The sequence below is a fragment of the Anas acuta genome, chromosome 7 (genome assembly GCF_963932015.1).
Source record: "Anas acuta chromosome 7, bAnaAcu1.1, whole genome shotgun sequence".
NCBI classification, from domain to species: Eukaryota; Metazoa; Chordata; class Aves; order Anseriformes; family Anatidae; genus Anas; species Anas acuta.
The window spans coordinates 22,915,706-22,929,435 of NC_088985.1; the positions used below are offsets into that span (position 1 = coordinate 22,915,706).

General features: G+C 34.8%; 1 long non-coding RNA gene across 2 annotated transcripts in view; it reads left to right on the forward strand.

Moving 5' to 3' along the window:
• Nucleotides 1-8,937: 8,937 nt before the first annotated feature.
• Nucleotides 8,938-13,730, forward strand: part of LOC137859257 (uncharacterized) — a 77,862-nt gene continuing 73,069 nt past the window's right edge. For both annotated transcript variants that reach the window (XR_011098211.1, XR_011098212.1), the window contains exon 1: nt 8,938-9,037. This is a non-coding gene — a long non-coding RNA (uncharacterized lncRNA). The remainder of the gene's footprint in view (nt 9,038-13,730) is intronic.

A 13,730-nucleotide genomic window follows, 5' to 3' on the forward strand; every position in this document is an offset into this window, starting at 1 on the left:
TAATACAGTATAGGATAGCTACCAGCTGCATGTCTTCAATATACAGCACCCCTAACAAGAATGGCAATAAGAAATGTTTCAGTTAATGTTTGTTAGCATTTAAAACCTTTATAAAAGAAGATTGCTTTTTAAGAATACCTGGACCATCTGTCATTTCACCATTCCTATCACATGAGAAATACATGTGTGAGAAACATTTTGGGGACATGGCATCAAGACCTATGTTAGATTGTTGACAAGGCATGTAGTTTAAACAGTATAAGAAATATACCTGGCTGTAAAGATGTTGGATTATTCTCGGCTATAAAACTACTGGGCTCTTAGTGAACAACCACCACATCGTAGTTTCAGTAAAATTTTAAAAAAAAAAATAGAAGGGCTGGTTATTTTTTAGCCTTCTTATAGACTGCACTTAGATACTTAGATATACTGAAGAGCATTAAAACGAACGCATCATTAGTATAAACCTAAAAATAACAAAACTGACAGAATCAGCATCTGCTGTTTGCTTTTTTTTTTTGTCACAAAACAGTAAAAAGAAAATCATTGCCAGTTACATAAATGAGACACATCTTTGTAAATATTTAAATAACCATTTAAATAACCTTTCTAGTTTTGCTAGTTTTGTACAATAAGTAGTGCAAGCTAGCAAGTATTATTGTTCCAAATGTGCTGCTTTCTCAGTTCTATAGTCAATGGAAAGATATAATGGGCTTTATTTTAAAAGAGGATTCACCCAAGTGTATTGTGTATTGTGTTAGTTTTTTTTTTTTTTTTTTTTTTAAAGACATCAGTTAGATGCTTTCTAAAGTGTTTGTAAGGGAAAATGTTTCCTTTTCAATCTCTCTCTCCCCCCACCCCCCCCCCCCCAGCATGCCATGGGAGTTAAATAAGCATGATTTTGTTTTTGTAAACTTTTTGGCTTGGACACTAATGATTCTTGAAAATCAATACATATCCTACCTCCCAACCGGCCCCCACCAGCTTGGACCAGCACATTGATCAGGTACAGCAATGATAGATGAACTTTGCAAGTGTGTGGTTGCATCTTTGCCGAGGTCACACATCTCTGTCCTGACCTAAAAGCAAGCCAGTAAACGAACTGCTGTTTGCTCCTCCAGCAAGATGTGTGTCCATCAATGTTTCACTGCTCTGTATGGGAATGGAAGAGTTTGCAGAGACTCTGCTTCCTATGAGATGTTTTGCCCAGCAGCCAGGAGTTGTCCGACGCATTCTGTATGTGAAGAAACATCCCATGCAGCTATTTCACATGGATTCCTCATTGGGCCCACTTATTCCTAACAAATAAAGTATTCTGCTTTAGCCCATTTTGGAAGTGTATAACACTCAAACACAAAAAGATAAATGTACAGAAGCACAGGTTTATTTTTAAATGAAACCAATAAAAAAGAGGTGATATACTTTAATTTCATGTCAAAAGTGTTTTACAAAAGCTTTCTGATATAAACAAGCCCCCAAACTAAAGCTTTCCAATGGAAACTAGTGGAGAGCAGCCAAAAAGAGAAAATAAGTTAAAATGATTCAATTTGATACTGCTGTTTTAGCAAAAATGCATAAATAATAATAATAATAATAATAATAATAATAATAATAATAATAATAATAATAATAATAATAATAATAAAAAAAAACTCCACATAAACAATTGCCAGAATGTTGTTTTGCTTTAAGAATGTATTTTAAATCTTGGTATTTGTGTTTCATAGCATATGGGATATTCTGTACAATTATGAGAAAAGTACATATGATCAGGGTTACAGAAAGATGAGCTAGCACTACACTCTGTCCTTAGTCATTTCAGCCACTAATGAACTGGAAGTACATGTATTTCTCCCTTTTATACCACTCTTCTTTTGCCCAATTCTGCCAAATGTCTCCATGTGAGCATGGAACGTGCCTACACAATTATTGCTGATTATATACTTATATATTGGAATACCTTTTTCTTTTCTCTAAAAGCAGTGCTGGCTTTTTCTCAGAGATGATCCTCTTGATTATTCGGAGTGATGATCCCTTAGAGTACTCTTAAATGAGAGATGACAATGTACTGTGGAGCCACCCCCAATCCTCCATTCCATGTTCACATTCCATTACAAAAAACTCTGGTAGAGCAAGACTCTGGAGAGTAATATTTTTACAGTTTCATTACCATCTAGTGTATTAGACCGTGGCAAAAACAGAGATTAATGAAAAATATATCCTGTTACAGTGAATGATCACTTGGCAGCTTTGGTTATTTTAAAACTTTATCTAAGCTCTGTAAACTAAGCTTTCACCATCTGTTCTACCTTGTAATTATAAATGCAGCAAGAACATAATTTACAAGCGTATCATAAAAGTGGATACTGCAATTGATTAAATGATATTGCTATGTGTATGTGTGTTTGCTTATTCAGTTCCTCTATTTTCTTTTTAACTCATAAATCACTCCAAACACATCATACAGTGATTTTTTCTTGGCAAACAGACAAGAGATGCATTCTTTCACATTTGGGGGGAGGCAACATACTGATGATAATGATGGATGGAGGGAGAATACCAGAGAGTTACAAATACTGTCAAACATCAAGTGTTTATGCTCTAATTCTTTGAACAAGTCGGACCAACCTGCTCTCTTGCAGTACTTCAGAACATAAGGACCTACTTGGAAACTCTTATGAATAAAGAGCAAGGAAGTATTTGTTCGCTTAAATAGTATCTCACATTCTGCATATAACCTTTTGCATGACATTACGTTGTCTGTGCATTGTTAAGAATTGAAATCTTGGTGCTTTTTTTTTTTTTTTGGTATGTGATCCAGGTGCTTTTATTACTTTCAAAGATACTAAAATGAGTTTAATTTCTACTACATGCTAAGATTAAATTCAACTTGACTTGGGCCCTGGTAAAATAGAAAAAAAACACTGTATGGTAAGGCAGTTACAAAACAGGGAAGTTACACAATAAGTGGAAAGAAAAAATACCTGTAATGTGTTGCCATAAATAGGAAATGTCAAATGAGTTCACAGATTTCAATTAATGGTAAAACATAAAAAACGGTGTAGCTTTTAAAATACTTAATTTCCTTAAAACTAACAGATTCTAGGGAATTCATTACAACTGGTAGAAACTGATACTTCAACCCAAAGTCTGTCTTGATGAGAGCTTGCTCAGGTGGGATGAAATAGAAATTTGAAGGGACTTCTACAAATATCTAGTAAATTTGTAGGTTCCTCAAGGTCTTCTGTCTGAAGATGTACCTAATACTGCACTTCCTTTTTCATTATTTCTGCAGAATCTTTTCTGTAATAATATGCTTAAAATATGTACGTTTTGCCCCACTTAGTGTGTCCTAACTATGTCCATGAAACACACTGCACAAGAATGTATTGGTCTGAATGGATGATAAAATGTTTGTGATCAAATCTGTTTTGAAAGATGCTTAAAACTAAGCGGAAGAAAATTTCATGTTTATTTTTTTTCAGCATTACTCAACCGATTAGAATCCATTACACTCTAGTTTCTGTGGTTCTCAAGTTTTAGCTTACTTCCTCCCAAACAACTCTTCTGTATTGTTACCTTCGTTGCCTGATTTAAGCAGATAAGGTGACAGAGTTCTTCATGACATTAATGTACATTTAATTTATATCATTACTTCTGCAGTTGGCCTCAATCTTCTTCTGAGAACTACAGTACACACCCCAGTCATGTCCTGTCATCTCTTTTGCTCTTTCTATAATGTCATCTTTCCTCATTCTGACAGATAATTTAGACAGCCTGCCACATACTTTCCTTGCATCTAATTCCACTGTATCTGAAGGGATTGAAAGATGGAATGTGGTGGAACAACACAATCTGTAGCGCGTCCCAGTATCTTTATAAATATTTTAAAATATTTGCATTGACTGCAAGGATTTCCTATGCATTAGCAATGCAATGTGGATAGAATAGTAGCATGACTTTGCCAGTAAATAATACATGGTAATTTCCTCAAGAGATTTTTTTTTATATCAACAAATAATATTTTTTCTTGTACTACTACATAAAAAAAATGTATGCTTACCATATATTTGCTTGGAGGTAATATAAATGTATAATGGATTGTTAAAAAACAAACATTAAGCATAAGGAAGCTTAAAAACCCTGCTAAATCCCTAGGTGGATACATGACACACTCAGCCATAATGCTAGTATTTCTGTTAGTTATGAACCTATCTGCCATGATGTATTGCTCAGAACAGCAGACAAACAAGGCTGTTCAAACAACTTTATGTGTCAAACAGCACATATATCAATCAATAAAACACATAAATTAGCTGTTGATACTTCATCTTGAATTGGCGTATGCAAAGTCTCATTTACTTCACAGGCCTAAGCCAGGGCATGGTAGGTCCAAGCACAACAGTAAGTGGTGGAGCCTTAGGACTGGAGCCAAAGTCACTCAAATCTGTGGGACAATTTATACTGACTTTCAGCAGATCGTTAATTGGTCTTCAAATCATTTATTCTGAAATCTGAACAGATATCTTTTAATACATCGAACATGTTATTTGTGAATATAATTTTTGCAACCAGCCCATCTCTGCTGTTGGTATGCTAGCGCATTGTATCAAAATTGGCTTCACAAAAGAAACTACCATCTGAATCCAGAAAAATACCTAATTATCCTGAGTTCAGACCTGGTTGCTATTCTGGGGGATCATTAAACTAATTCAAGTTGATGAACCATTTACTTTTGTTGCTAAAATGTTCATGTTCTTCTAGAGGTCAACAGCAAGTGAGCAGTTTTCTAGCAAAATAAGAAATTATACCATTCCAAAGGCAGACAAATACCTCCAACACACTGCTAGGTAGCTTGCATATGCAACACTTAATTTATCTGCTTGTTTCTTACTTTTTCTGAGCCTCAATTCTCCCTTCACATTCTCTGTACTCATCTCTTCTACTAATTGTTTGTTTGTTTGTTTGTTTGTTTTTAATATATATTGGATTTTCCTTCCTTTACATTGTCTTTTTGTTTAAATGTTTTTTAAACTTTAGTGACCTTTAAATCTTACAGTAGAATCAGAGTTTAATTTTCAAAAACACAATTTCCTTTTGATTTGAAACTGGGCAAAGAAATAAGAATTCCTTATTATACTCAAACTTTAAAAACCTTAGGAGACCCAGAAAAGAAATCTCCAAGGGTTCAATATTTTAAAAAATATATTAATTCTTTCTCTAAAGCGGTAATTTAATATGGCAGTTTTTTTGTTTTTCTGTAACCAGAGATCACTTTTTTACTTTCCATTAAAGAACAACCACAGAGATACTAACGCTGCTTAGAAATGTTTATAGTAGACATTATTTAAACTATAATATAAATGATTTTAAGATATGAAGTCAGTTGCAGACAGACTCTAAGAGACTCTGATCAGCGATGAGAAATTTTTCACTAGATAACTAATTCATATGGCTATCTGCAGAGCAGAACTGTTTTGGCCAGCTGCCCGTAACCACTTCATCACACGTTTAAGTTTAATTAGACTTTGTAGACTGATGGATTATAAAGCCAAAAGGGAGCTATTGGGATTGCCCAGGCTGACCTTTTTTGCAATAGGGGCCAAAGAACTTTGCTGAATAAATCCGCGTTCCAAGAACAAGTCTTTTCAGCCAGGTATCTGCTTTTGTTGTACAAACTATGGTGATGAGTTGTAACTTTTATTATTATTGATCTGGTGTTTCCACACTACCCTTGCACTAAGGGCTTTTTAGCCTTCATTTTCCTTATCTTAAGCTTTATACCAGCCAGCATCGGCCCCTGAATTCATTCTTCTCTCAGGGGCCTGGGAAGATCCCTGCTCTCAAATGTCTGCCTGCAACAAAGGCTCCTTGGTGTACCACTGGCAAGGCTCCCTTGGCCACCTGGGGGCTGCTTCCAGGCCTAGCTGGTGGGCCTAGGCAGCTGGTGTCCACACAGGCCTGTCTGGGCCTCCTGTGTTTGCCACTGTGGATGAAACGCCTCTCTGTGCCACTTAGGCCCCACAGTCTGCTCCCACCACTACACAGCGGGAGTGGAGTAGCCTACACCTGCACTGTAGTCCTTTACAGTGTTCAACAGCTCAGACCTGTGTGTGGACCTGCCATGGCCGTGACTGAATGCTTGACTGGGCGCAGCCCTGTCAGATACTTCCTGGGGAAGCAGCTCCTCCCTTAGCCCTTCCAGAGAAACTGTGCCCACCTGTGAATGCCAAGCGGCTCCACGTGATAACAGGTTCACATTATGCTAAAAGAGGTTCAAAGGTGTTTTGTGACAGGTCACCCTCTAAAAAAACTCCTTCTCTTGGGAATGTCATATTCTGGATGGAGCCCAGTAAGGTGCTGAGCCACTGGGGTTAGATTTCCGAGTTGCCGCTATGTAGTCAGCAACTTACACAGTTACATCCCCAGATGGCAAATATAAGTGTATATTATCCATAGGATCATCATTTAAATTTAAATAGGTATGCATGCAGGCTTGGAAAGGGATTCCATGTATTTGAGTGCTGAGACTCACAGTTACTATAGGTACCAAACAGAAGTATTGAGCAACAGTTAATAGCTGTCTAACTTTCAGTGGCAACCAATATTGGGAAATCTACTGGTGTGCGCTTGAGGTGATTTAGTAAGCACAGTGAGAACTCCCTTTCTGTCTCTCTGATTTTCCAAGTGACTTTGTTCTCCATGCCTTTGTCCTGCATTTGGAGTCATACGGGTTGATAAGTAATTCTAATGAGCATTTACTTTTAGGCAGAAGGAATCTATAAAAACTGTGTGAACTGGTCTGTAAAAGAAGGGAATAAGATTTAAGAGTTCTCATTTAGGAAAGAACAATATTTCTGGTGTCTCCTCCCCCAAATAAATGACTAATAGAATAATTCACCTTGCATGCTTGTACCTAACTTTACATTTAGAAGCATATTGTATTGTTCAAACTTAGAATCATAGAATCATTAAGGTTGGAAGAGACCTTCAAGATCATCTAGTCCAACCATCAACTTAAAATGACCGTAGCTGCAAGACCTGTATCAGTACTTGAGAGTTTTTAGCAGTAATACTCTGCAGATGATGTTAACAAAACTCAGCCGTAGTTTAAAGCTCCACAAGGGTCATCTTGACCGCTTACTGGGTTTGATAATATATGAATAACCTTCTTAGACTAATACTAATTAACTTTGTACAGTTTCTGCTGTAAATTATTTTCTGAGCCTCTTAGGATTGCTCTCAGCCAATTGCATACATGGCAAAAGGTTAATTGTTTGTGAAAGACAAAGAAAAGGGCACCTCTGTGACTCTCAGTAGAAATTAAGAAAATAATGAAATCTTTCTATGGGAATTCACCTGCTTCATGTGTTAGGTATTAACTGCAAAAGTTCTGTGATATTGAAATATATATTTTCAAGAGCAACATTAGACAAAAACAGAGTGCTCATTTATATAAAATAATGGCATGGATTGCTGCTTTGTTCAGGAGCCTATCTAGCTAATTTAAGCTTGTCTCTTTTGATAGGATTGATATCATATATATATATATATATAAAACTATGTATGTCCTGTGCTGATCAAGGCATGGTGGGTTGTTCAAATTAGCTTCTAGCGTGCAGGAAAATATTACCCATGTACATGGCAACTATTATCAGACAAATAGGTATTACATAATTATTGTGGCATTAAATATTTATGTGGCATACTGATATCAGAAGAGACATGAATTGCCAGTTGCACCCAACAAATAACAAAAGCAATTGCATGTGATGCCACAAAATGATTTTAGAGCTTATTTATAGCTGAATTGTGATATAGAGTTTATATAAACATATTCACTTATTTTTTAAATGAAATTTTAAATGTATTTTTTCTTTGGTTTCTTTCTGTCTTCCTCATGAAGTGACTCAGCTACAGAGGTGTTGGTTGGAGAATTCTGAAAATCAAATAAAAATTATTTCAAAAATTGTGAGAAAATAAAGAAATAATGTGACCTAGTCAGCAAATTATTTATCCTTTGCCCTAATAGCTTTCCTATTATTCTGCTATTATTTGGGCACATACTTCCTCCTCTGCATAGTCTTCTAGAGTTGGTTGCATAAGCAAAGCTGAGCTATGTCAGCATCGATGAGTTAAACTTTATATGTGGGAAAAAAATGATGGAAAATCCTGGTTTTGAAATAATGGCAGGTTTTTGGAATCCAGAATGGTAGAACACTGTGGTTTTATGTTAACTTGTGTGTGCATACAGTTCTGTAAAAATAACTAACGCTTTGTAAACCTTGGTACTTTGCCTGAAAGCTGTGAAGGGTAATAAAAATCATAAATAAATAAATATTTCAGTAAATAAATAGGGATAGAGAAGTAATATCAAAAGCTGGAAAGTTAGAATGTGGGAAACCTGATAATGAAAGTTAGCTAAAAACCTTTGCTTTTGATGCTAAATGTTTTGCTGATGATTTCATTTTAGCTGAAATGTTTGGGTAGGTTAAAACATAGGCTCTGAGGGATATTTAAGGTACAGTGTATGTTTACCTTGTTATAGGCTATGTAGAGAAATTGTATGGTTTATGTCAGCCTGGTTTCTGGCCATTTTTTGGGTACACTGTTTATTTGTCTCTGTATAGCTTAGTATTGCTTTGCTTTCTTGGTCATGGTGTGTAATCATGCCCTGAGTGGAACAGCAGTTTCAGTGGTTCAGTGAATTCAGTGTTTTGTTTGTTGTTGTTGTTGTTTTTTTTTTTTTTTTTTTTTTTTTCCTTTCTTATTGTATTAAAATTGTATTAAATAGTTGCTAATACTGATCAAGCATAAGAAAGCAAGCAGTTTATAATGGAAATCTCCTCTTTCTGTCTTTGAGGTTACCATTTCCAGCTGATGCAGATTCTCTAAATTGGTATAAATGGGATTTCCTCATAACATATGTGAGCAAATCCTGCCCTCACCATTAGTACTAGTAGCAAAAGGAGCACCTGTAAAGCCAGTATCACCAGCATAGAGAAGAATTTTTATTGCCTGTAATTCATCTTAGTATGTGAGTAGTATCAGAGTAAATGGTGTTCTTCCTAGTATACAGCTAAAAAAAAAAATAATAAAAAAAATGACTAGGGGAACATGGTCTATTTCAAAAAAAAATAAAGACCTTTTTCACACAGAAATTTTAAACTGTTCTTCCTTGGTTGAAAAGAAAGGTGAATCCAAGATTAAACTAGAGGCAGCAGAGAGCAGCTGCAAAAACAGTGACTTAAACTGAGAATTTGACAAGGACTCATGCCATACCAGTGTGAATTGACACTGACAAAGGTCTTAGTTTCTGGATAAAGTTTTATTTGAGTATTGTTTTAAGTTGATTCTGATAACATAAATGGAAATAACCTTCTAGTATCTAGAATGAGTTGGGTGATTTTTCTGGTGTAACTTACACATGTGCGTGTCTGAAAGACTGTTTTACACCTTTGGTTTACCGACTTTTTTTCTTCCCTATGGAGATCAATAAACGAAGGTTTGATTACTAGAGGTTCTGAAATTTATTTCTGACCATATGGGAAAGTGAAATCTTCTGAGGAATGGGGAATGGTCTGAATATCATCACAGAATACTTAGAATTCTGACAGAAAAAGCTAGGAAATTTCTTATTGAATTGTTATTACCGGCTCAGTGTTGCTGGAGGCTGGGGTCTTTGGCAATTGGGATCCATGTAGACACGCTGTAGAAAGGACAGTGGCCAAAGAGTTGTTTTTGTTGCCATATAAATAGAAAGGAAATTAAATAATTGTAATGGATAGGCACAGTTGCAGTATGTTTATTTTGCTGTGAAAGCTGTATGCAGGAGAAGAAAAAGAAAACCAAAATAGATGGTGATATATTTTACCCTTGAAACTGGCTTCAGATTTTCACGCAATTTTCTGTTGAAGCGTTCATGTTCACACAAAAAAAAGAATCTAGCAAACTGACAAATTGGCATTTTGGGCAAAATACAACCGTATTCCTGTCTTCTTCAGACAGATCTGACTGAGGAAATACTACATTGACTCAACTACTGCTGTTTGAAATTTTTCTGTGAAAACATCTAAGCTTTGGAGCAGAGCAAAAACTATATGTTGATATAATCTTTCGGTTTTAGCATGCAGATATACACAACTGGGTAGTGGCTACAACTGTGGCTACAACTAAAGAAAAGGATGGTTTGTTTTGGGTTCTTAGAATGCTAGGTGAGGGCAATATTTCTACAGCTCTTCAGATACTACTTTCTTCAGATTTTTAATTTATTTATGTATAGATAGTATAAACACATTTGTTGGATCTAATAGAAACAAATCAGGAATCTTTCAATCTTTCCAGAATTTTTACTAATTTATATATACTGACAATCAGGTATTTATTTAATATGTAGAAGGGTTGATGGTTATATTACATCGTCCTAGAAGTACCCTTTTCTTTTTATACTTCTGTGGCATAGAAATAAGAATGTATGAACTGCCTTCTTTAATACAACTTACCTTCTTTGTGACAATATTTTCCAAAAGTTTCCTTGTTCTGACTGTTTTACAACATGTTTTGAGGGCTGTCTATAGCTCCAAACTTATTTCTTATTCATAAATAAAAACGAGCTATTACAATGTTATCAAGCGTGTCTGAAAATCCTAGAAGTCACCCTGTATTCCATCATATCATTCGTGCTTTTTTTTCAATTCATTTAATTTCTAAAGCGCATTTTCCCGATGTTGTCAATCTTTTTCTGGTAAAGTTTCAACAAGCTGAGAATGAAATAACCATTCAGAATATAAACATAAACTTTTCCATCTGGTTGCTTTTGTCAAAAACAAACAAACAAAAATTTAGAGAAATCTTTGAAGATGTGTATTATTGAAGCTTTTAGTTTTCCATATTTAAAAATGGACATTTAATTTACATTATATGGTCCCTTTTTAAGGACAGTTATGATGCTAATGAGTCCTGCATCATAATTATTCTAATACAAAGAAATAACAGCTTTTTTATTAATATGACAGTTTATACCTATTAAATGAATACCTTTGAAAATAATTTTAAACCTCTTATTTAAATGCAAATTGAATAAAACATCAATGAAAATGTCACAAGGAACAAGAATGTGGACATAATACTGTTCTTAACCTGATTAGTTACTTTTAGCAAAATTTCTATTTTAGTCTTAGTATTATTGTGAGATTCTTTTAAACTAGTAATTTCACATTTTGTTGTTTTCTGCATTTTTAGATACACAGCTATTAGTCTTAAGAAAATAAAAACAGTGTTCCTCTTTAATGTAAATGTACATTCAAAAAATCACATTTTTTTGCTTTCATGTCTGTTCTAGATTAGCTTTTATGGCTTAAATACCACACAGGCTTTGTTTTCATATGCTTCTCAGTTCAAGACTCTGGAAATATTTACAGCATTAGCTTAGTGGGTTGATGAGTCACTTTTACCAGAGACAACTTGGAAATTCTTTTTATTTTTCTGTTTATTCTTAACAGCATTTATTCCTGAATCTGTATGTTGCTTAACAACCAGAAGGTGGAATGTTCAGGTTTTACACTTAGTAAACCAGCTTACAATTATTTGTTATACTCATGAGTACAGCTGAGCAACATAATAGAGCATTATGTTCTTATTGTTACTTAACCAAAGAAGATCAGAAGTGTGTTGATTTGAAGGCTTAAAAACAAGAGTAATTCTAGAAGTGGTTTATATTGATATGATAATGATATCTCTACCCATGTATGAAAATATCTGGACAACCTGATTGAGAGGCCATTATTAACGCTATGATGCTAGGTTGAAGCAATTCTTCTAAGGGCAGAATAAAGCGAAGGAAGAGGTACATGTATGTTGAGATAAACAGGTTTGGTGTAACAAAAAGTCCTTTCCAAAGAGGTGGCACTCTGTGAGGATCTCAGGAAGAGGTGGTCTAGAAGATGAAGGGAAAGTATGTCATAACAGTGACAAACTGCAACTATTTGGCTAAATGAGTTACTCCACAGGAAGTTTCATACATAACAGAGCACTTCAGCTGGATAAACTGATGGACTTTCCATTTACTGCTGTGTATGAATTTTATCCAATGTCACTTCCTTATAGTAAGGATAACAAGCAATGCCTCATCAGCTCACTCAGCAGCTTCTATTCAGTGACTGAAAATGTTCTGTTGGCTTCAAGCAATCCAAAAAATATTTCTGTAGGTGTTAATACAGAAATTCACTATTCAAGTTTTATGGTCTAATGGATCAGTTTTTGTGTTTGCTTTCTCTAATCCACTACACGTTATTTATTTATTTATTGTTACAGAAATTACATGCACTGTAAATCAACAGGTACTTAAAATATGCTTGCACCAATTTTTCTCTCTGATGCGTGACAGCTTTATATGTGAAGATTATTTTTAACTGATGTTCTTCAAAGTTATATGTATGATTAGAAATAGGTTTGTTTAGGGTACAGGGGAGAATACTGTGTTTATTTCTCAAGTTAGGTGAAATACTACATTCTTGGTCAATTGTTCATATTAGAAATGGATATAACTCTACTCTTGGCTGAAGCAGATGGAGATGCTGTTTATCATACGCTTAATTAGGCATATCTTATTCTTTGAAATCTGCAGATATAAAATCCACATTATTCAAAATTTCTAAGGATTAAGCCTTCTCACTAAAAATGGCAAATATAATGGCAGAAATTGCTTGCACTTGGACAGATGTCTCCGAATTTACTTATTGTTAGTATTTTTAGTATTCTTCCTGTAATACCAAAGACAGCAAAGTGTTACTGACTTTATTAGTTTCAAAACAGTGCAATTTGCTACTGAACATGCTGAGAAAATCACAGCTTTGATCATGAAAGATGGAAAGACAAATGCTGCAATTTTCAGTAACACATTTAGTTTGTCTGTGGCTAGAAAATTTAACACATTACAGCTTTTGTAGTGCTTCACATGTTTTTCTGATATGTCTGTTAGCATTCCATGTTTTAGTTTTAACATAACCAGGGTAATCCTAAATAGGAGTGATTGTGTATGTGTACATTTAAGAAAACAGGTACTCATTTCATATTCTGTGTATCATTGAACATTCTGTATCACAGCATTTTAAATTATATGCATAATACTAATTTCACCTTTTTTCTTTATAAACCCATGGTTCTTCTGCAGAAGTTAAAACAACAAGTTTGGCAATCGAAGTCTTAATCACAGTCCCACATCAGCTTTACACCCAAAGGACTAGGACAGGCTTGAGTTCAGTACCAGATCGAAAAAAAGTAACTGCTTGGGTACTTCCAGTGCTTTCATGAGGTTTTATTTCTAATGGCAGAGATCAGCTGACATTTCATTTTTAGACTATGTTGGAAATAAAGCTCAATACTAGACTTTTAGTTCTGACCTGTGTGTATAAGCAAACTATAAGAGTAAGCTTTGATCTGCAGACTTGAATTCTTGTATGCCCCCATCTTTATCACTCTGTAATTCAGAAACTACATGCATTTCTCTGATCTACATTTATTTCTTATTTCTACACTTCCTTCTTTTCTTCTTTAAAAAAAATAAAAATAATAATTTACCTTTGTAGTAGTCTACAGACTACAGAAAGCAAACAAGAACTTCAGGGTAGGCTATAAGGCATCTGCTGTTTTGATATTTGTTAGGGGAACTGCTTATTTACTCCATTATATACTCCAAGAGCAAATTAGTTGCTTGGTCACACTTAAAGAGG